General features: G+C 47.7%; 15 non-coding genes across 15 annotated transcripts; all 15 read left to right on the forward strand.

Annotated features, from left to right (window-relative positions):
• The first annotated feature begins 781 nt into the window (after window positions 1–781).
• On the forward strand, window positions 782–972 carry LOC142685051 (U2 spliceosomal RNA). Its single transcript, XR_012854616.1, has one exon. It is a non-coding gene; the product is annotated as a U2 spliceosomal RNA (small nuclear RNA).
• Window positions 973–2,252: 1,280 nt separating this feature from the next.
• Window positions 2,253–2,443, forward strand: LOC142685064 (U2 spliceosomal RNA). The gene has a single exon (XR_012854627.1). It is a non-coding gene; the product is annotated as a U2 spliceosomal RNA (small nuclear RNA).
• Window positions 2,444–3,735: 1,292 nt separating this feature from the next.
• On the forward strand, window positions 3,736–3,926 carry LOC142685076 (U2 spliceosomal RNA). Its single transcript, XR_012854638.1, has one exon. It is a non-coding gene; the product is annotated as a U2 spliceosomal RNA (small nuclear RNA).
• Window positions 3,927–5,210: 1,284 nt separating this feature from the next.
• On the forward strand, window positions 5,211–5,401 carry LOC142685088 (U2 spliceosomal RNA). Its single transcript, XR_012854649.1, has one exon. It is a non-coding gene; the product is annotated as a U2 spliceosomal RNA (small nuclear RNA).
• A 1,296-nt stretch (window positions 5,402–6,697) lies between these two features.
• LOC142685100 (U2 spliceosomal RNA) lies at window positions 6,698–6,888 on the forward strand. Its single transcript, XR_012854660.1, has one exon. It is a non-coding gene; the product is annotated as a U2 spliceosomal RNA (small nuclear RNA).
• Window positions 6,889–8,168: 1,280 nt separating this feature from the next.
• Window positions 8,169–8,359, forward strand: LOC142684910 (U2 spliceosomal RNA). The gene has a single exon (XR_012854488.1). It is a non-coding gene; the product is annotated as a U2 spliceosomal RNA (small nuclear RNA).
• Window positions 8,360–9,647: 1,288 nt separating this feature from the next.
• LOC142685112 (U2 spliceosomal RNA) lies at window positions 9,648–9,838 on the forward strand. The gene has a single exon (XR_012854671.1). It is a non-coding gene; the product is annotated as a U2 spliceosomal RNA (small nuclear RNA).
• Window positions 9,839–11,130: 1,292 nt separating this feature from the next.
• LOC142685120 (U2 spliceosomal RNA) lies at window positions 11,131–11,321 on the forward strand. The gene has a single exon (XR_012854676.1). It is a non-coding gene; the product is annotated as a U2 spliceosomal RNA (small nuclear RNA).
• Window positions 11,322–12,617: 1,296 nt separating this feature from the next.
• LOC142685121 (U2 spliceosomal RNA) lies at window positions 12,618–12,808 on the forward strand. Its single transcript, XR_012854677.1, has one exon. It is a non-coding gene; the product is annotated as a U2 spliceosomal RNA (small nuclear RNA).
• A 1,287-nt stretch (window positions 12,809–14,095) lies between these two features.
• LOC142685122 (U2 spliceosomal RNA) lies at window positions 14,096–14,286 on the forward strand. Its single transcript, XR_012854678.1, has one exon. It is a non-coding gene; the product is annotated as a U2 spliceosomal RNA (small nuclear RNA).
• Window positions 14,287–15,581: 1,295 nt separating this feature from the next.
• LOC142685124 (U2 spliceosomal RNA) lies at window positions 15,582–15,772 on the forward strand. Its single transcript, XR_012854680.1, has one exon. It is a non-coding gene; the product is annotated as a U2 spliceosomal RNA (small nuclear RNA).
• Window positions 15,773–17,076: 1,304 nt separating this feature from the next.
• Window positions 17,077–17,267, forward strand: LOC142685135 (U2 spliceosomal RNA). Its single transcript, XR_012854690.1, has one exon. It is a non-coding gene; the product is annotated as a U2 spliceosomal RNA (small nuclear RNA).
• A 1,285-nt stretch (window positions 17,268–18,552) lies between these two features.
• LOC142685125 (U2 spliceosomal RNA) lies at window positions 18,553–18,743 on the forward strand. Its single transcript, XR_012854681.1, has one exon. It is a non-coding gene; the product is annotated as a U2 spliceosomal RNA (small nuclear RNA).
• Window positions 18,744–20,015: 1,272 nt separating this feature from the next.
• LOC142685126 (U2 spliceosomal RNA) lies at window positions 20,016–20,206 on the forward strand. Its single transcript, XR_012854682.1, has one exon. It is a non-coding gene; the product is annotated as a U2 spliceosomal RNA (small nuclear RNA).
• A 1,304-nt stretch (window positions 20,207–21,510) lies between these two features.
• Window positions 21,511–21,701, forward strand: LOC142685127 (U2 spliceosomal RNA). Its single transcript, XR_012854683.1, has one exon. It is a non-coding gene; the product is annotated as a U2 spliceosomal RNA (small nuclear RNA).
• Window positions 21,702–22,544: the final 843 nt, after the last annotated feature.

Below are 22,544 nucleotides of genomic sequence, written 5' to 3' on the forward strand. Positions count from 1 at the left end.
GAATTGCAGTTGCAACAAAGCCTTGCTTGCCTACAAAGAGAGCAGCAATTTGGATTTGTTACTATGTTACCTAGAAGAATAACAAACTGTGCAAGGATGGAGGTTGTAGGAGCAAGGAGAAGTTGTCTGTAAAGTTGGTGGATGCCTATTTTCCATTTTGCAGTCCCTTGTCTCCCTCTTGTGGCCTCCTGGAGGCAACTAGCTGTGCAAAAAAAAGACAGCCTGGCGGCCGGCTGTTGCAGTGTTGCCCTCTCAGGCAACACTGAGTGACTGACTGAGCCTCACCGTCTTATATAAAGTTCAGACGGAACTTTGCACGTGTCATAGTGGAGCCCTCAGGATTCCAGAGCCAGCTTTCTGACATCATAATGGGGCCTCAGAGATAAAAGCCTGGGCCCAGGCAGTGTTGGTCAGTGCTGCTCAGCAGGCAGCACTGGACTGGACTGGATTACAGCTGATACAAGGTGTGAAGGAACAAGGGGTGGCTGTGGGCATGCACTTGCTGCCGCTGCCAGTGTTTATCTGCATGGCAGCAGGGCATTTGGGCGTTGCCAGGAAGGCGTTTTTATGTAGATTCCTCCTCTTTCAGCACTGCATTGTGGTGCAAGCAAAAGAAGCAAATCCTGTCTGGCTTCCTCTCCGGCCTTTATTCACCTCCCGTGTAGCTGTGAGTGTGTGAGCCTGCAGGGCCCCATGGAATTGCCTAGAAGTAGGCTGAATCGCTGCAAGGGCTGAACAGCAGTATCGGGCAGGCTCGGGCAACGCGCGGCCCGTTCGGGTTATCGCTTCTCGGCCTTTTGGCTAAGATCAAGTGTAGTATCTGTTCTTATCAGTTTAATATCTGATACGTCCCCTATCTGGGGACCATATATTAAATGGATTTTTAGAACAGGGAGATGGAAATAGAGCTTGCTCTGTCCACTCCACGCATTGACCTGGTATTGCAGTATTTCCAGGACCGGTGCACCCTTTCCTTATGTGTTGACTAAAAGCAGATTCCAAAAGTGTTTTTTGTCTTTGCTATTGTTTCTGTCTTTCTGAAGGGATCTCCCCTTTTAATCCCATTATTTCAACACCTGTTGGACAATGCATGAGTGATAATGAGCTCATTGATTAAATGCAATTAATGAATAGATTGCCACCTCTTGTTGTGTGTCGTCTGTGTTTCTGTGTTTCCGGCATTTCACATTGGAACACCTCATTCACCTTCCTTGTCTTCTCTCCGCCCTCCCTTTTAGGTAAGTTAAAGAGCTGCACCTGAGCCAGCCACTGATTGATTGATTGATTGATTGATTGATTGATTGATTGATTGATGCAGCACAACAGTCAAATAGTGGAGTGGAGTAGGGGAACAGCAAACAGCCAATAAAGCAGCCCGCCCGCTCGCCTGCCCGCCACAATGGACCTACCTGTGTACACTAGATGGATGTGATGGAATGTACTGTCGTCCCTACATTTCAAGAAGAAGTAAGAATTGCAGTTGCAACAAAGCCTTGCTTGCCTACAAAGAGAGCAGCAATTTGGATTTGTTACTATGTTACCTAGAAGAATAACAAACTGTGCAAGGATGGAGGTTGTAGGAGCAAGGAGAAGTTGTCTGTAAAGTTGGTGGATGCCTATTTTCCATTTTGCAGTCCCTTGTCTCCCTCTTGTGGCCTCCTGGAGGCAACTAGCTGTGCAAAAAAAAGACAGCCTGGCGGCCGGCTGTTGCAGTGTTGCCCTCTCAGGCAACACTGAGTGACTGACTGAGCCTCACCGTCTTATATAAAGTTCAGACGGAACTTTGCACGTGTCATAGTGGAGCCCTCAGGATTCCAGAGCCAGCTTTCTGACATCATAATGGGGCCTCAGAGATAAAAGCCTGGGCCCAGGCAGTGTTGGTCAGTGCTGCTCAGCAGGCAGCACTGGACTGGACTGGATTACAGCTGATACAAGGTGTGAAGGAACAAGGGGTGGCTGTGGGCATGCACTTGCTGCCGCTGCCAGTGTTTATCTGCATGGCAGCAGGGCATTTGGGCGTTGCCAGGAAGGCGTTTTTATGTAGATTCCTCCTCTTTCAGCACTGCATTGTGGTGCAAGCAAAAGAAGCAAATCCTGTCTGGCTTCCTCTCCGGCCTTTATTCACCTCCCGTGTAGCTGTGAGTGTGTGAGCCTGCAGGGCCCCATGGAATTGCCTAGAAGTAGGCTGAATCGCTGCAAGGGCTGAACAGCAGTATCGGGCAGGCTCGGGCAACGCGCGGCCCGTTCGGGTTATCGCTTCTCGGCCTTTTGGCTAAGATCAAGTGTAGTATCTGTTCTTATCAGTTTAATATCTGATACGTCCCCTATCTGGGGACCATATATTAAATGGATTTTTAGAACAGGGAGATGGAAATAGAGCTTGCTCTGTCCACTCCACGCATTGACCTGGTATTGCAGTATTTCCAGGACCGGTGCACCCTTTCCTTATGTGTTGACTAAAAGCAGATTCCAAAAGTGTTTTTTGTCTTTGCTATTGTTTCTGTCTTTCTGAAGGGATCTCCCCTTTTAATCCCATTATTTCAACACCTGTTGGACAATGCATGAGTGATAATGAGCTCATTGATTAAATGCAATTAATGAATAGATTGCCACCTCTTGTTGTGTGTCGTCTGTGTTTCTGTGTTTCCGGCATTTCACATTGGAACACCTCATTCACCTTCCTTGTCTTCTCTCCGCCCTCCCTTTTAGGTAAGTTAAAGAGCTGCACCTGAGCCAGCCACTGATTGATTGATTGATTGATTGATTGATTGATTGATTGATTGATTGATTGATTGATGCAGCACAACAGTCAAATAGTGGAGTGGAGTAGGGGAACAGCAAACAGCCAATAAAGCAGCCCGCCCGCTCGCCTGCCCGCCACAATGGACCTACCTGTGTACACTAGATGGATGTGATGGAATGTACTGTCGTCCGTACATTTCAAGAAGAAGTAAGAATTGCAGTTGCAACAAAGCCTTGCTTGCCTACAAAGAGAGCAGCAATTTGGATTTGTTACTATGTTACCTAGAAGAATAACAAACTGTGCAAGGATGGAGGTTGTAGGAGCAAGGAGAAGTTGTCTGTAAAGTTGGTGGATGCCTATTTTCCATTTTGCAGTCCCTTGTCTCCCTCTTGTGGCCTCCTGGAGGCAACTAGCTGTGCAAAAAAAAGACAGCCTGGCGGCCGGCTGTTGCAGTGTTGCCCTCTCAGGCAACACTGAGTGACTGACTGAGCCTCACCGTCTTATATAAAGTTCAGACGGAACTTTGCACGTGTCATAGTGGAGCCCTCAGGATTCCAGAGCCAGCTTTCTGACATCATAATGGGGCCTCAGAGATAAAAGCCTGGGCCCAGGCAGTGTTGGTCAGTGCTGCTCAGCAGGCAGCACTGGACTGGACTGGATTACAGCTGATACAAGGTGTGAAGGAACAAGGGGTGGCTGTGGGCATGCACTTGCTGCCGCTGCCAGTGTTTATCTGCATGGCAGCAGGGCATTTGGGCGTTGCCAGGAAGGCGTTTTTATGTAGATTCCTCCTCTTTCAGCACTGCATTGTGGTGCAAGCAAAAGAAGCAAATCCTGTCTGGCTTCCTCTCCGGCCTTTATTCACCTCCCGTGTAGCTGTGAGTGTGTGAGCCTGCAGGGCCCCATGGAATTGCCTAGAAGTAGGCTGAATCGCTGCAAGGGCTGAACAGCAGTATCGGGCAGGCTCGGGCAACGCGCGGCCCGTTCGGGTTATCGCTTCTCGGCCTTTTGGCTAAGATCAAGTGTAGTATCTGTTCTTATCAGTTTAATATCTGATACGTCCCCTATCTGGGGACCATATATTAAATGGATTTTTAGAACAGGGAGATGGAAATAGAGCTTGCTCTGTCCACTCCACGCATTGACCTGGTATTGCAGTATTTCCAGGACCGGTGCACCCTTTCCTTATGTGTTGACTAAAAGCAGATTCCAAAAGTGTTTTTTGTCTTTGCTATTGTTTCTGTCTTTCTGAAGGGATCTCCCCTTTTAATCCCATTATTTCAACACCTGTTGGACAATGCATGAGTGATAATGAGCTCATTGATTAAATGCAATTAATGAATAGATTGCCACCTCTTGTTGTGTGTCGTCTGTGTTTCTGTGTTTCCGGCATTTCACATTGGAACACCTCATTCACCTTCCTTGTCTTCTCTCCGCCCTCCCTTTTAGGTAAGTTAAAGAGCTGCACCTGAGCCAGCCACTGATTGATTGATTGATTGATTGATTGATTGATTGATTGATTGATTGATGCAGCACAACAGTCAAATAGTGGAGTGGAGTAGGGGAACAGCAAACAGCCAATAAAGCAGCCCGCCCGCTCGCCTGCCCGCCACAATGGACCTACCTGTGTACACTAGATGGATGTGATGGAATGTACTGTCGTCCCTACATTTCAAGAAGAAGTAAGAATTGCAGTTGCAACAAAGCCTTGCTTGCCTACAAAGAGAGCAGCAATTTGGATTTGTTACTATGTTACCTAGAAGAATAACAAACTGTGCAAGGATGGAGGTTGTAGGAGCAAGGAGAAGTTGTCTGTAAAGTTGGTGGATGCCTATTTTCCATTTTGCAGTCCCTTGTCTCCCTCTTGTGGCCTCCTGGAGGCAACTAGCTGTGCAAAAAAAAGACAGCCTGGCGGCCGGCTGTTGCAGTGTTGCCCTCTCAGGCAACACTGAGTGACTGACTGAGCCTCACCGTCTTATATAAAGTTCAGACGGAACTTTGCACGTGTCATAGTGGAGCCCTCAGGATTCCAGAGCCAGCTTTCTGACATCATAATGGGGCCTCAGAGATAAAAGCCTGGGCCCAGGCAGTGTTGGTCAGTGCTGCTCAGCAGGCAGCACTGGACTGGACTGGATTACAGCTGATACAAGGTGTGAAGGAACAAGGGGTGGCTGTGGGCATGCACTTGCTGCCGCTGCCAGTGTTTATCTGCATGGCAGCAGGGCATTTGGGCGTTGCCAGGAAGGCGTTTTTATGTAGATTCCTCCTCTTTCAGCACTGCATTGTGGTGCAAGCAAAAGAAGCAAATCCTGTCTGGCTTCCTCTCCGGCCTTTATTCACCTCCCGTGTAGCTGTGAGTGTGTGAGCCTGCAGGGCCCCATGGAATTGCCTAGAAGTAGGCTGAATCGCTGCAAGGGCTGAACAGCAGTATCGGGCAGGCTCGGGCAACGCGCGGCCCGTTCGGGTTATCGCTTCTCGGCCTTTTGGCTAAGATCAAGTGTAGTATCTGTTCTTATCAGTTTAATATCTGATACGTCCCCTATCTGGGGACCATATATTAAATGGATTTTTAGAACAGGGAGATGGAAATAGAGCTTGCTCTGTCCACTCCACGCATTGACCTGGTATTGCAGTATTTCCAGGACCGGTGCACCCTTTCCTTATGTGTTGACTAAAAGCAGATTCCAAAAGTGTTTTTTGTCTTTGCTATTGTTTCTGTCTTTCTGAAGGGATCTCCCCTTTTAATCCCATTATTTCAACACCTGTTGGACAATGCATGAGTGATAATGAGCTCATTGATTAAATGCAATTAATGAATAGATTGCCACCTCTTGTTGTGTGTCGTCTGTGTTTCTGTGTTTCCGGCATTTCACATTGGAACACCTCATTCACCTTCCTTGTCTTCTCTCCGCCCTCCCTTTTAGGTAAGTTAAAGAGCTGCACCTGAGCCAGCCACTGATTGATTGATTGATTGATTGATTGATTGATTGATTGATTGATTGATTGATTGATTGATGCAGCACAACAGTCAAATAGTGGAGTGGAGTAGGGGAACAGCAAACAGCCAATAAAGCAGCCCGCCCGCTCGCCTGCCCGCCACAATGGACCTACCTGTGTACACTAGATGGATGTGATGGAATGTACTGTCGTCCCTACATTTCAAGAAGAAGTAAGAATTGCAGTTGCAACAAAGCCTTGCTTGCCTACAAAGAGAGCAGCAATTTGGATTTGTTACTATGTTACCTAGAAGAATAACAAACTGTGCAAGGATGGAGGTTGTAGGAGCAAGGAGAAGTTGTCTGTAAAGTTGGTGGATGCCTATTTTCCATTTTGCAGTCCCTTGTCTCCCTCTTGTGGCCTCCTGGAGGCAACTAGCTGTGCAAAAAAAAGACAGCCTGGCGGCCGGCTGTTGCAGTGTTGCCCTCTCAGGCAACACTGAGTGACTGACTGAGCCTCACCGTCTTATATAAAGTTCAGACGGAACTTTGCACGTGTCATAGTGGAGCCCTCAGGATTCCAGAGCCAGCTTTCTGACATCATAATGGGGCCTCAGAGATAAAAGCCTGGGCCCAGGCAGTGTTGGTCAGTGCTGCTCAGCAGGCAGCACTGGACTGGACTGGATTACAGCTGATACAAGGTGTGAAGGAACAAGGGGTGGCTGTGGGCATGCACTTGCTGCCGCTGCCAGTGTTTATCTGCATGGCAGCAGGGCATTTGGGCGTTGCCAGGAAGGCGTTTTTATGTAGATTCCTCCTCTTTCAGCACTGCATTGTGGTGCAAGCAAAAGAAGCAAATCCTGTCTGGCTTCCTCTCCGGCCTTTATTCACCTCCCGTGTAGCTGTGAGTGTGTGAGCCTGCAGGGCCCCATGGAATTGCCTAGAAGTAGGCTGAATCGCTGCAAGGGCTGAACAGCAGTATCGGGCAGGCTCGGGCAACGCGCGGCCCGTTCGGGTTATCGCTTCTCGGCCTTTTGGCTAAGATCAAGTGTAGTATCTGTTCTTATCAGTTTAATATCTGATACGTCCCCTATCTGGGGACCATATATTAAATGGATTTTTAGAACAGGGAGATGGAAATAGAGCTTGCTCTGTCCACTCCACGCATTGACCTGGTATTGCAGTATTTCCAGGACCGGTGCACCCTTTCCTTATGTGTTGACTAAAAGCAGATTCCAAAAGTGTTTTTTGTCTTTGCTATTGTTTCTGTCTTTCTGAAGGGATCTCCCCTTTTAATCCCATTATTTCAACACCTGTTGGACAATGCATGAGTGATAATGAGCTCATTGATTAAATGCAATTAATGAATAGATTGCCACCTCTTGTTGTGTGTCGTCTGTGTTTCTGTGTTTCCGGCATTTCACATTGGAACACCTCATTCACCTTCCTTGTCTTCTCTCCGCCCTCCCTTTTAGGTAAGTTAAAGAGCTGCACCTGAGCCAGCCACTGATTGATTGATTGATTGATTGATTGATTGATTGATTGATTGATGCAGCACAACAGTCAAATAGTGGAGTGGAGTAGGGGAACAGCAAACAGCCAATAAAGCAGCCCGCCCGCTCGCCTGCCCGCCACAATGGACCTACCTGTGTACACTAGATGGATGTGATGGAATGTACTGTCGTCCCTACATTTCAAGAAGAAGTAAGAATTGCAGTTGCAACAATGCCTTGCTTGCCTACAAAGAGAGCAGCAATTTGGATTTGTTACTATGTTACCTAGAAGAATAACAAACTGTGCAAGGATGGAGGTTGTAGGAGCAAGGAGAAGTTGTCTGTAAAGTTGGTGGATGCCTATTTTCCATTTTGCAGTCCCTTGTCTCCCTCTTGTGGCCTCCTGGAGGCAACTAGCTGTGCAAAAAAAAGACAGCCTGGCGGCCGGCTGTTGCAGTGTTGCCCTCTCAGGCAACACTGAGTGACTGACTGAGCCTCACCGTCTTATATAAAGTTCAGACGGAACTTTGCACGTGTCATAGTGGAGCCCTCAGGATTCCAGAGCCAGCTTTCTGACATCATAATGGGGCCTCAGAGATAAAAGCCTGGGCCCAGGCAGTGTTGGTCAGTGCTGCTCAGCAGGCAGCACTGGACTGGACTGGATTACAGCTGATACAAGGTGTGAAGGAACAAGGGGTGGCTGTGGGCATGCACTTGCTGCCGCTGCCAGTGTTTATCTGCATGGCAGCAGGGCATTTGGGCGTTGCCAGGAAGGCGTTTTTATGTAGATTCCTCCTCTTTCAGCACTGCATTGTGGTGCAAGCAAAAGAAGCAAATCCTGTCTGGCTTCCTCTCCGGCCTTTATTCACCTCCCGTGTAGCTGTGAGTGTGTGAGCCTGCAGGGCCCCATGGAATTGCCTAGAAGTAGGCTGAATCGCTGCAAGGGCTGAACAGCAGTATCGGGCAGGCTCGGGCAACGCGCGGCCCGTTCGGGTTATCGCTTCTCGGCCTTTTGGCTAAGATCAAGTGTAGTATCTGTTCTTATCAGTTTAATATCTGATATGTCCCCTATCTGGGGACCATATATTAAATGGATTTTTAGAACAGGGAGATGGAAATAGAGCTTGCTCTGTCCACTCCACGCATTGACCTGGTATTGCAGTATTTCCAGGACCGGTGCACCCTTTCCTTATGTGTTGACTAAAAGCAGATTCCAAAAGTGTTTTTTGTCTTTGCTATTGTTTCTGTCTTTCTGAAGGGATCTCCCCTTTTAATCCCATTATTTCAACACCTGTTGGACAATGCATGAGTGATAATGAGCTCATTGATTAAATGCAATTAATGAATAGATTGCCACCTCTTGTTGTGTGTCGTCTGTGTTTCTGTGTTTCCGGCATTTCACATTGGAACACCTCATTCACCTTCCTTGTCTTCTCTCCGCCCTCCCTTTTAGGTAAGTTAAAGAGCTGCACCTGAGCCAGCCACTGATTGATTGATTGATTGATTGATTGATTGATTGATTGATTGATTGATTGATGCAGCACAACAGTCAAATAGTGGAGTGGAGTAGGGGAACAGCAAACAGCCAATAAAGCAGCCCGCCCGCTCGCCTGCCCGCCACAATGGACCTACCTGTGTACACTAGATGGATGTGATGGAATGTACTGTCGTCCCTACATTTCAAGAAGAAGTAAGAATTGCAGTTGCAACAAAGCCTTGCTTGCCTACAAAGAGAGCAGCAATTTGGATTTGTTACTATGTTACCTAGAAGAATAACAAACTGTGCAAGGATGGAGGTTGTAGGAGCAAGGAGAAGTTGTCTGTAAAGTTGGTGGATGCCTATTTTCCATTTTGCAGTCCCTTGTCTCCCTCTTGTGGCCTCCTGGAGGCAACTAGCTGTGCAAAAAAAAGACAGCCTGGCGGCCGGCTGTTGCAGTGTTGCCCTCTCAGGCAACACTGAGTGACTGACTGAGCCTCACCGTCTTATATAAAGTTCAGACGGAACTTTGCACGTGTCATAGTGGAGCCCTCAGGATTCCAGAGCCAGCTTTCTGACATCATAATGGGGCCTCAGAGATAAAAGCCTGGGCCCAGGCAGTGTTGGTCAGTGCTGCTCAGCAGGCAGCACTGGACTGGACTGGATTACAGCTGATACAAGGTGTGAAGGAACAAGGGGTGGCTGTGGGCATGCACTTGCTGCCACTGCCAGTGTTTATCTGCATGGCAGCAGGGCATTTGGGCGTTGCCAGGAAGGCGTTTTTATGTAGATTCCTCCTCTTTCAGCACTGCATTGTGGTGCAAGCAAAAGAAGCAAATCCTGTCTGGCTTCCTCTCCGGCCTTTATTCACCTCCCGTGTAGCTGTGAGTGTGTGAGCCTGCAGGGCCCCATGGAATTGCCTAGAAGTAGGCTGAATCGCTGCAAGGGCTGAACAGCAGTATCGGGCAGGCTCGGGCAACGCGCGGCCCGTTCGGGTTATCGCTTCTCGGCCTTTTGGCTAAGATCAAGTGTAGTATCTGTTCTTATCAGTTTAATATCTGATACGTCCCCTATCTGGGGACCATATATTAAATGGATTTTTAGAACAGGGAGATGGAAATAGAGCTTGCTCTGTCCACTCCACGCATTGACCTGGTATTGCAGTATTTCCAGGACCGGTGCACCCTTTCCTTATGTGTTGACTAAAAGCAGATTCCAAAAGTGTTTTTTGTCTTTGCTATTGTTTCTGTCTTTCTGAAGGGATCTCCCCTTTTAATCCCATTATTTCAACACCTGTTGGACAATGCATGAGTGATAATGAGCTCATTGATTAAATGCAATTAATGAATAGATTGCCACCTCTTGTTGTGTGTCGTCTGTGTTTCTGTGTTTCCGGCATTTCACATTGGAACACCTCATTCACCTTCCTTGTCTTCTCTCCGCCCTCCCTTTTAGGTAAGTTAAAGAGCTGCACCTGAGCCAGCCACTGATTGATTGATTGATTGATTGATTGATTGATTGATTGATTGATTGATTGATTGATGCAGCACAACAGTCAAATAGTGGAGTGGAGTAGGGGAACAGCAAACAGCCAATAAAGCAGCCCGCCCGCTCGCCTGCCCGCCACAATGGACCTACCTGTGTACACTAGATGGATGTGATGGAATGTACTGTCGTCCCTACATTTCAAGAAGAAGTAAGAATTGCAGTTGCAACAAAGCCTTGCTTGCCTACAAAGAGAGCAGCAATTTGGATTTGTTACTATGTTACCTAGAAGAATAACAAACTGTGCAAGGATGGAGGTTGTAGGAGCAAGGAGAAGTTGTCTGTAAAGTTGGTGGATGCCTATTTTCCATTTTGCAGTCCCTTGTCTCCCTCTTGTGGCCTCCTGGAGGCAACTAGCTGTGCAAAAAAAAGACAGCCTGGCGGCCGGCTGTTGCAGTGTTGCCCTCTCAGGCAACACTGAGTGACTGACTGAGCCTCACCGTCTTATATAAAGTTCAGACGGAACTTTGCACGTGTCATAGTGGAGCCCTCAGGATTCCAGAGCCAGCTTTCTGACATCATAATGGGGCCTCAGAGATAAAAGCCTGGGCCCAGGCAGTGTTGGTCAGTGCTGCTCAGCAGGCAGCACTGGACTGGACTGGATTACAGCTGATACAAGGTGTGAAGGAACAAGGGGTGGCTGTGGGCATGCACTTGCTGCCGCTGCCAGTGTTTATCTGCATGGCAGCAGGGCATTTGGGCGTTGCCAGGAAGGCGTTTTTATGTAGATTCCTCCTCTTTCAGCACTGCATTGTGGTGCAAGCAAAAGAAGCAAATCCTGTCTGGCTTCCTCTCCGGCCTTTATTCACCTCCCGTGTAGCTGTGAGTGTGTGAGCCTGCAGGGCCCCATGGAATTGCCTAGAAGTAGGCTGAATCGCTGCAAGGGCTGAACAGCAGTATCGGGCAGGCTCGGGCAACGCGCGGCCCGTTCGGGTTATCGCTTCTCGGCCTTTTGGCTAAGATCAAGTGTAGTATCTGTTCTTATCAGTTTAATATCTGATACGTCCCCTATCTGGGGACCATATATTAAATGGATTTTTAGAACAGGGAGATGGAAATAGAGCTTGCTCTGTCCACTCCACGCATTGACCTGGTATTGCAGTATTTCCAGGACCGGTGCACCCTTTCCTTATGTGTTGACTAAAAGCAGATTCCAAAAGTGTTTTTTGTCTTTGCTATTGTTTCTGTCTTTCTGAAGGGATCTCCCCTTTTAATCCCATTATTTCAACACCTGTTGGACAATGCATGAGTGATAATGAGCTCATTGATTAAATGCAATTAATGAATAGATTGCCACCTCTTGTTGTGTGTCGTCTGTGTTTCTGTGTTTCCGGCATTTCACATTGGAACACCTCATTCACCTTCCTTGTCTTCTCTCCGCCCTCCCTTTTAGGTAAGTTAAAGAGCTGCACCTGAGCCAGCCACTGATTGATTGATTGATTGATTGATTGATTGATTGATTGATTGATTGATTGATTGATTGATGCAGCACAACAGTCAAATAGTGGAGTGGAGTAGGGGAACAGCAAACAGCCAATAAAGCAGCCCGCCCGCTCGCCTGCCCGCCACAATGGACCTACCTGTGTACACTAGATGGATGTGATGGAATGTACTGTCGTCCCTACATTTCAAGAAGAAGTAAGAATTGCAGTTGCAACAAAGCCTTGCTTGCCTACAAAGAGAGCAGCAATTTGGATTTGTTACTATGTTACCTAGAAGAATAACAAACTGTGCAAGGATGGAGGTTGTAGGAGCAAGGAGAAGTTGTCTGTAAAGTTGGTGGATGCCTATTTTCCATTTTGCAGTCCCTTGTCTCCCTCTTGTGGCCTCCTGGAGGCAACTAGCTGTGCAAAAAAAAGACAGCCTGGCGGCCGGCTGTTGCAGTGTTGCCCTCTCAGGCAACACTGAGTGACTGACTGAGCCTCACCGTCTTATATAAAGTTCAGACGGAACTTTGCACGTGTCATAGTGGAGCCCTCAGGATTCCAGAGCCAGCTTTCTGACATCATAATGGGGCCTCAGAGATAAAAGCCTGGGCCCAGGCAGTGTTGGTCAGTGCTGCTCAGCAGGCAGCACTGGACTGGACTGGATTACAGCTGATACAAGGTGTGAAGGAACAAGGGGTGGCTGTGGGCATGCACTTGCTGCTGCTGCCAGTGTTTATCTGCATGGCAGCAGGGCATTTGGGCGTTGCCAGGAAGGCGTTTTTATGTAGATTCCTCCTCTTTCAGCACTGCATTGTGGTGCAAGCAAAAGAAGCAAATCCTGTCTGGCTTCCTCTCCGGCCTTTATTCACCTCCCGTGTAGCTGTGAGTGTGTGAGCCTGCAGGGCCCCATGGAATTGCCTAGAAGTAGGCTGAATCGCTGCAAGGGCTGAACAGCAGTATCGGGCAGGCTCGGGCAACGCGCGGCCCGTTCGGGTTATCGCTTCTCGGCCTTTTGGCTAAGATCAAGTGTAGTATCTGTTCTTATCAGTTTAATATCTGATACGTCCCCTATCTGGGGACCATATATTAAATGGATTTTTAGAACAGGGAGATGGAAATAGAGCTTGCTCTGTCCACTCCACGCATTGACCTGGTATTGCAGTATTTCCAGGACCGGTGCACCCTTTCCTTATGTGTTGACTAAAAGCAGATTCCAAAAGTGTTTTTTGTCTTTGCTATTGTTTCTGTCTTTCTGAAGGGATCTCCCCTTTTAATCCCATTATTTCAACACCTGTTGGACAATGCATGAGTGATAATGAGCTCATTGATTAAATGCAATTAATGAATAGATTGCCACCTCTTGTTGTGTGTCGTCTGTGTTTCTGTGTTTCCGGCATTTCACATTGGAACACCTCATTCACCTTCCTTGTCTTCTCTCCGCCCTCCCTTTTAGGTAAGTTAAAGAGCTGCACCTGAGCCAGCCACTGATTGATTGATTGATTGATTGATTGATTGATTGATTGATTGATTGATTGATGCAGCACAACAGTCAAATAGTGGAGTGGAGTAGGGGAACAGCAAACAGCCAATAAAGCAGCCCGCCCGCTCGCCTGCCCGCCACAATGGACCTACCTGTGTACACTAGATGGATGTGATGGAATGTACTGTCGTCCCTACATTTCAAGAAGAAGTAAGAATTGCAGTTGCAACAAAGCCTTGCTTGCCTACAAAGAGAGCAGCAATTTGGATTTGTTACTATGTTACCTAGAAGAATAACAAACTGTGCAAGGATGGAGGTTGTAGGAGCAAGGAGAAGTTGTCTGTAAAGTTGGTGGATGCCTATTTTCCATTTTGCAGTCCCTTGTCTCCCTCTTGTGGCCTCCTGGAGGCAACTAGCTGTGCAAAAAAAGACAGCCTGGCGGCCGGCTGTTGCAGTGTTGCCCTCTCAGGCAACACTGAGTGACTGACTGAGCCTCACCGTCTTATATAAAGTTCAGACGGAACTTTGCACGTGTCATAGTGGAGCCCTCAGGATTCCAGAGCCAGCTTTCTGACATCATAATGGGGCCTCAGAGATAAAAGCCTGGGCCCAGGCAGTGTTGGTCAGTGCTGCTCAGCAGGCAGCACTGGACTGGACTGGATTACAGCTGATACAAGGTGTGAAGGAACAAGGGGTGGCTGTGGGCATGCACTTGCTGCCGCTGCCAGTGTTTATCTGCATGGCAGCAGGGCATTTGGGCGTTGCCAGGAAGGCGTTTTTATGTAGATTCCTCCTCTTTCAGCACTGCATTGTGGTGCAAGCAAAAGAAGCAAATCCTGTCTGGCTTCCTCTCCGGCCTTTATTCACCTCCCGTGTAGCTGTGAGTGTGTGAGCCTGCAGGGCCCCATGGAATTGCCTAGAAGTAGGCTGAATCGCTGCAAGGGCTGAACAGCAGTATCGGGCAGGCTCGGGCAACGCGCGGCCCGTTCGGGTTATCGCTTCTCGGCCTTTTGGCTAAGATCAAGTGTAGTATCTGTTCTTATCAGTTTAATATCTGATACGTCCCCTATCTGGGGACCATATATTAAATGGATTTTTAGAACAGGGAGATGGAAATAGAGCTTGCTCTGTCCACTCCACGCATTGACCTGGTATTGCAGTATTTCCAGGACCGGTGCACCCTTTCCTTATGTGTTGACTAAAAGCAGATTCCAAAAGTGTTTTTTGTCTTTGCTATTGTTTCTGTCTTTCTGAAGGGATCTCCCCTTTTAATCCCATTATTTCAACACCTGTTGGACAATGCATGAGTGATAATGAGCTCATTGATTAAATGCAATTAATGAATAGATTGCCACCTCTTGTTGTGTGTCGTCTGTGTTTCTGTGTTTCCGGCATTTCACATTGGAACACCTCATTCACCTTCCTTGTCTTCTCTCCGCCCTCCCTTTTAGGTAAGTTAAAGAGCTGCACCTGAGCCAGCCACTGATTGATTGATTGATTGATTGATTGATTGATTGATTGATTGATTGATTGATTGATTGATGCAGCACAACAGTCAAATAGTGGAGTGGAGTAGGGGAACAGCAAACAGCCAATAAAGCAGCCCGCCCGCTCGCCTGCCCGCCACAATGGACCTACCTGTGTACACTAGATGGATGTGATGGAATGTACTGTCGTCCCTACATTTCAAGAAGAAGTAAGAATTGCAGTTGCAACAAAGCCTTGCTTGCCTACAAAGAGAGCAGCAATTTGGATTTGTTACTATGTTACCTAGAAGAATAACAAACTGTGCAAGGATGGAGGTTGTAGGAGCAAGGAGAAGTTGTCTGTAAAGTTGGTGGATGCCTATTTTCCATTTTGCAGTCCCTTGTCTCCCTCTTGTGGCCTCCTGGAGGCAACTAGCTGTGCAAAAAAAGACAGCCTGGCGGCCGGCTGTTGCAGTGTTGCCCTCTCAGGCAACACTGAGTGACTGACTGAGCCTCACCGTCTTATATAAAGTTCAGACGGAACTTTGCACGTGTCATAGTGGAGCCCTCAGGATTCCAGAGCCAGCTTTCTGACATCATAATGGGGCCTCAGAGATAAAAGCCTGGGCCCAGGCAGTGTTGGTCAGTGCTGCTCAGCAGGCAGCACTGGACTGGACTGGATTACAGCTGATACAAGGTGTGAAGGAACAAGGGGTGGCTGTGGGCATGCACTTGCTGCCGCTGCCAGTGTTTATCTGCATGGCAGCAGGGCATTTGGGCGTTGCCAGGAAGGCGTTTTTATGTAGATTCCTCCTCTTTCAGCACTGCATTGTGGTGCAAGCAAAAGAAGCAAATCCTGTCTGGCTTCCTCTCCGGCCTTTATTCACCTCCCGTGTAGCTGTGAGTGTGTGAGCCTGCAGGGCCCCATGGAATTGCCTAGAAGTAGGCTGAATCGCTGCAAGGGCTGAACAGCAGTATCGGGCAGGCTCGGGCAACGCGCGGCCCGTTCGGGTTATCGCTTCTCGGCCTTTTGGCTAAGATCAAGTGTAGTATCTGTTCTTATCAGTTTAATATCTGATACGTCCCCTATCTGGGGACCATATATTAAATGGATTTTTAGAACAGGGAGATGGAAATAGAGCTTGCTCTGTCCACTCCACGCATTGACCTGGTATTGCAGTATTTCCAGGACCGGTGCACCCTTTCCTTATGTGTTGACTAAAAGCAGATTCCAAAAGTGTTTTTTGTCTTTGCTATTGTTTCTGTCTTTCTGAAGGGATCTCCCCTTTTAATCCCATTATTTCAACACCTGTTGGACAATGCATGAGTGATAATGAGCTCATTGATTAAATGCAATTAATGAATAGATTGCCACCTCTTGTTGTGTGTCGTCTGTGTTTCTGTGTTTCCGGCATTTCACATTGGAACACCTCATTCACCTTCCTTGTCTTCTCTCCGCCCTCCCTTTTAGGTAAGTTAAAGAGCTGCACCTGAGCCAGCCACTGATTGATTGATTGATTGATTGATTGATTGATTGATTGATTGATTGATTGATTGATTGATTGATTGATGCAGCACAACAGTCAAATAGTGGAGTGGAGTAGGGGAACAGCAAACAGCCAATAAAGCAGCCCGCCCGCTCGCCTGCCCGCCACAATGGACCTACCTGTGTACACTAGATGGATGTGATGGAATGTACTGTCGTCCCTACATTTCAAGAAGAAGTAAGAATTGCAGTTGCAACAAAGCCTTGCTTGCCTACAAAGAGAGCAGCAATTTGGATTTGTTACTATGTTACCTAGAAGAATAACAAACTGTGCAAGGATGGAGGTTGTAGGAGCAAGGAGAAGTTGTCTGTAAAGTTGGTGGATGCCTATTTTCCATTTTGCAGTCCCTTGTCTCCCTCTTGTGGCCTCCTGGAGGCAACTAGCTGTGCAAAAAAAAGACAGCCTGGCGGCCGGCTGTTGCAGTGTTGCCCTCTCAGGCAACACTGAGTGACTGACTGAGCCTCACCGTCTTATATAAAGTTCAGACGGAACTTTGCACGTGTCATAGTGGAGCCCTCAGGATTCCAGAGCCAGCTTTCTGACATCATAATGGGGCCTCAGAGATAAAAGCCTGGGCCCAGGCAGTGTTGGTCAGTGCTGCTCAGCAGGCAGCACTGGACTGGACTGGATTACAGCTGATACAAGGTGTGAAGGAACAAGGGGTGGCTGTGGGCATGCACTTGCTGCCGCTGCCAGTGTTTATCTGCATGGCAGCAGGGCATTTGGGCGTTGCCAGGAAGGCGTTTTTATGTAGATTCCTCCTCTTTCAGCACTGCATTGTGGTGCAAGCAAAAGAAGCAAATCCTGTCTGGCTTCCTCTCCGGCCTTTATTCACCTCCCGTGTAGCTGTGAGTGTGTGAGCCTGCAGGGCCCCATGGAATTGCCTAGAAGTAGGCTGAATCGCTGCAAGGGCTGAACAGCAGTATCGGGCAGGCTCGGGCAACGCGCGGCCCGTTCGGGTTATCGCTTCTCGGCCTTTTGGCTAAGATCAAGTGTAGTATCTGTTCTTATCAGTTTAATATCTGATACGTCCCCTATCTGGGGACCATATATTAAATGGATTTTTAGAACAGGGAGATGGAAATAGAGCTTGCTCTGTCCACTCCACGCATTGACCTGGTATTGCAGTATTTCCAGGAGCGGTGCACCCTTTCCTTATGTGTTGACTAAAAGCAGATTCCAAAAGTGTTTTTTTGTCTTTGCTATTGTTTCTGTCTTTCTGAAGGGATCTCCCCTTTTAATCCCATTATTTCAACACCTGTTGGACAATGCATGAGTGATAATGAGCTCATTGATTAAATGCAATTAATGAATAGATTGCCACCTCTTGTTGTGTGTCGTCTGTGTTTCTGTGTTTCCGGCATTTCACATTGGAACACCTCATTCACCTTCCTTGTCTTCTCTCCGCCCTCCCTTTTAGGTAAGTTAAAGAGCTGCACCTGAGCCAGCCACTGATTGATTGATTGATTGATTGATTGATTGATTGATTGATTGATTGATGCAGCACAACAGTCAAATAGTGGAGTGGAGTAGGGGAACAGCAAACAGCCAATAAAGCAGCCCGCCCGCTCGCCTGCCCGCCACAATGGACCTACCTGTGTACACTAGATGGATGTGATGGAATGTACTGTCGTCCCTACATTTCAAGAAGAAGTAAGAATTGCAGTTGCAACAAAGCCTTGCTTGCCTACAAAGAGAGCAGCAATTTGGATTTGTTACTATGTTACCTAGAAGAATAACAAACTGTGCAAGGATGGAGGTTGTAGGAGCAAGGAGAAGTTGTCTGTAAAGTTGGTGGATGCCTATTTTCCATTTTGCAGTCCCTTGTCTCCCTCTTGTGGCCTCCTGGAGGCAACTAGCTGTGCAAAAAAAAGACAGCCTGGCGGCCGGCTGTTGCAGTGTTGCCCTCTCAGGCAACACTGAGTGACTGACTGAGCCTCACCGTCTTATATAAAGTTCAGACGGAACTTTGCACGTGTCATAGTGGAGCCCTCAGGATTCCAGAGCCAGCTTTCTGACATCATAATGGGGCCTCAGAGATAAAAGCCTGGGCCCAGGCAGTGTTGGTCAGTGCTGCTCAGCAGGCAGCACTGGACTGGACTGGATTACAGCTGATACAAGGTGTGAAGGAACAAGGGGTGGCTGTGGGCATGCACTTGCTGCCGCTGCCAGTGTTTATCTGCATGGCAGCAGGGCATTTGGGCGTTGCCAGGAAGGCGTTTTTATGTAGATTCCTCCTCTTTCAGCACTGCATTGTGGTGCAAGCAAAATAAGCAAATCCTGTCTGGCTTCCTCTCCGGCCTTTATTCACCTCCCGTGTAGCTGTGAGTGTGTGAGCCTGCAGGGCCCCATGGAATTGCCTAGAAGTAGGCTGAATCGCTGCAAGGGCTGAACAGCAGTATCGGGCAGGCTCGGGCAACGCGCGGCCCGTTCGGGTTATCGCTTCTCGGCCTTTTGGCTAAGATCAAGTGTAGTATCTGTTCTTATCAGTTTAATATCTGATACGTCCCCTATCTGGGGACCATATATTAAATGGATTTTTAGAACAGGGAGATGGAAATAGAGCTTGCTCTGTCCACTCCACGCATTGACCTGGTATTGCAGTATTTCCAGGACCGGTGCACCCTTTCCTTATGTGTTGACTAAAAGCAGATTCCAAAAGTGTTTTTTGTCTTTGCTATTGTTTCTGTCTTTCTGAAGGGATCTCCCCTTTTAATCCCATTATTTCAACACCTGTTGGACAATGCATGAGTGATAATGAGCTCATTGATTAAATGCAATTAATGAATAGATTGCCACCTCTTGTTGTGTGTCGTCTGTGTTTCTGTGTTTCCGGCATTTCACATTGGAACACCTCATTCACCTTCCTTGTCTTCTCTCCGCCCTCCCTTTTAGGTAAGTTAAAGAGCTGCACCTGAGCCAGCCACTGATTGATTGATTGATTGATTGATTGATTGATTGATGCAGCACAACAGTCAAATAGTGGAGTGGAGTAGGGGAACAGCAAACAGCCAATAAAGCAGCCCGCCCGCTCGCCTGCCCGCCACAATGGACCTACCTGTGTACACTAGATGGATGTGATGGAATGTACTGTCGTCCCTACATTTCAAGAAGAAGTAAGAATTGCAGTTGCAACAAAGCCTTGCTTGCCTACAAAGAGAGCAGCAATTTGGATTTGTTACTATGTTACCTAGAAGAATAACAAACTGTGCAAGGATGGAGGTTGTAGGAGCAAGGAGAAGTTGTCTGTAAAGTTGGTGGATGCCTATTTTCCATTTTGCAGTCCCTTGTCTCCCTCTTGTGGCCTCCTGGAGGCAACTAGCTGTGCAAAAAAAAGACAGCCTGGCGGCCGGCTGTTGCAGTGTTGCCCTCTCAGGCAACGCTGAGTGACTGACTGAGCCTCACCGTCTTATATAAAGTTCAGACGGAACTTTGCACGTGTCATAGTGGAGCCCTCAGGATTCCAGAGCCAGCTTTCTGACATCATAATGGGGCCTCAGAGATAAAAGCCTGGGCCCAGGCAGTGTTGGTCAGTGCTGCTCAGCAGGCAGCACTGGACTGGACTGGATTACAGCTGATACAAGGTGTGAAGGAACAAGGGGTGGCTGTGGGCATGCACTTGCTGCCGCTGCCAGTGTTTATCTGCATGGCAGCAGGGCATTTGGGCGTTGCCAGGAAGGCGTTTTTATGTAGATTCCTCCTCTTTCAGCACTGCATTGTGGTGCAAGCAAAAGAAGCAAATCCTGTCTGGCTTCCTCTCCGGCCTTTATTCACCTCCCGTGTAGCTGTGAGTGTGTGAGCCTGCAGGGCCCCATGGAATTGCCTAGAAGTAGGCTGAATCGCTGCAAGGGCTGAACAGCAGTATCGGGCAGGCTCGGGCAACGCGCGGCCCGTTCGGGTTATCGCTTCTCGGCCTTTTGGCTAAGATCAAGTGTAGTATCTGTTCTTATCAGTTTAATATCTGATACGTCCCCTATCTGGGGACCATATATTAAATGGATTTTTAGAACAGGGAGATGGAAATAGAGCTTGCTCTGTCCACTCCACGCATTGACCTGGTATTGCAGTATTTCCAGGACCGGTGCACCCTTTCCTTATGTGTTGACTAAAAGCAGATTCCAAAAGTGTTTTTTGTCTTTGCTATTGTTTCTGTCTTTCTGAAGGGATCTCCCCTTTTAATCCCATTATTTCAACACCTGTTGGACAATGCATGAGTGATAATGAGCTCATTGATTAAATGCAATTAATGAATAGATTGCCACCTCTTGTTGTGTGTCGTCTGTGTTTCTGTGTTTCCGGCATTTCACATTGGAACACCTCATTCACCTTCCTTGTCTTCTCTCCGCCCTCCCTTTTAGGTAAGTTAAAGAGCTGCACCTGAGCCAGCCACTGATTGATTGATTGATTGATTGATTGATTGATTGATTGATTGATTGATTGATTGATTGATTGATTGATGCAGCACAACAGTCAAATAGTGGAGTGGAGTAGGGGAACAGCAAACAGCCAATAAAGCAGCCCGCCCGCTCGCCTGCCCGCCACAATGGACCTACCTGTGTACACTAGATGGATGTGATGGAATGTACTGTCGTCCCTACATTTCAAGAAGAAGTAAGAATTGCAGTTGCAACAAAGCCTTGCTTGCCTACAAAGAGAGCAGCAATTTGGATTTGTTACTATGTTACCTAGAAGAATAACAAACTGTGCAAGGATGGAGGTTGTAGGAGCAAGGAGAAGTTGTCTGTAAAGTTGGTGGATGCCTATTTTCCATTTTGCAGTCCCTTGTCTCCCTCTTGTGGCCTCCTGGAGGCAACTAGCTGTGCAAAAAAAAGACAGCCTGGCGGCCGGCTGTTGCAGTGTTGCCCTCTCAGGCAACACTGAGTGACTAACTGAGCCTCACCGTCTTATATAAAGTTCAGACGGAACTTTGCACGTGTCATAGTGGAGCCCTCAGGATTCCAGAGCCAGCTTTCTGACATCATAATGGGGCCTCAGAGATAAAAGCCTGGGCCCAGGCAGTGTTGGTCAGTGCTGCTCAGCAGGCAGCACTGGACTGGACTGGATTACAGCTGATACAAGGTGTGAAGGAACAAGGGGTGGCTGTGGGCATGCACTTGCTGCCGCTGCCAGTGTTTATCTGCATGGCAGCAGGGCATTTGGGCGTTGCCAGGAAGGCATTTTTATGTAGATTCCTCCTCTTTCAGCACTGCATTGTGGTGCAAGCAAAAGAAGCAAATCCTGTCTGGCTTCCTCTCCGGCCTTTATTCACCTCCCGTGTAGCTGTGAGTGTGTGAGCCTGCAGGGCCCCATGGAATTGCCTAGAAGTAGGCTGAATCGCTGCAAGGGCTGAACAGCAGTATCGGGCAGGCTCGGGCAACGCGCGGCCCGTTCGGGTTATCGCTTCTCGGCCTTTTGGCTAAGATCAAGTGTAGTATCTGTTCTTATCAGTTTAATATCTGATACGTCCCCTATCTGGGGACCATATATTAAATGGATTTTTAGAACAGGGAGATGGAAATAGAGCTTGCTCTGTCCACTCCACGCATTGACCTGGTATTGCAGTATTTCCAGGACCGGTGCACCCTTTCCTTATGTGTTGACTAAAAGCAGATTCCAAAAGTGTTTTTTGTCTTTGCTATTGTTTCTGTCTTTCTGAAGGGATCTCCCCTTTTAATCCCATTATTTCAACACCTGTTGGACAATGCATGAGTGATAATGAGCTCATTGATTAAATGCAATTAATGAATAGATTGCCACCTCTTGTTGTGTGTCGTCTGTGTTTCTGTGTTTCCGGCATTTCACATTGGAACACCTCATTCACCTTCCTTGTCTTCTCTCCGCCCTCCCTTTTAGGTAAGTTAAAGAGCTGCACCTGAGCCAGCCACTGATTGATTGATTGATTGATTGATTGATTGATTGATTGATTGATTGATTGATTGATTGATTGATTGATTGATTGATGCAGCACAACAGTCAAATAGTGGAGTGGAGTAGGGGAACAGCAAACAGCCAATAAAGCAGCCCGCCCGCTCGCCTGCCCGCCACAATGGACCTACCTGTGTACACTAGATGGATGTGATGGAATGTACTGTCGTCCCTACATTTCAAGAAGAAGTAAGAATTGCAGTTGCAACAAAGCCTTGCTTGCCTACCAAGAGAGCAGCAATTTGGATTTGTTACTATGTTACCTAGAAGAATAACAAACTGTGCAAGGATGGAGGTTGTAGGAGCAAGGAGAAGTTGTCTGTAAAGTTGGTGGATGCCTATTTTCCATTTTGCAGTCCCTTGTCTCCCTCTTGTGGCCTCCTGGAGGCAACTAGCTGTGCAAAAAAAAGACAGCCTGGCGGCCGGCTGTTGCAGTGTTGCCCTCTCAGGCAACACTGAGTGACTGACTGAGCCTCACCGTCTTATATAAAGTTCAGACGGAACT

This window comes from Rhinoderma darwinii (assembly GCF_050947455.1).
Source record: "Rhinoderma darwinii isolate aRhiDar2 chromosome 5 unlocalized genomic scaffold, aRhiDar2.hap1 SUPER_5_unloc_11, whole genome shotgun sequence".
NCBI lineage: Eukaryota > Metazoa > Chordata > Amphibia > Anura > Rhinodermatidae > Rhinoderma > Rhinoderma darwinii.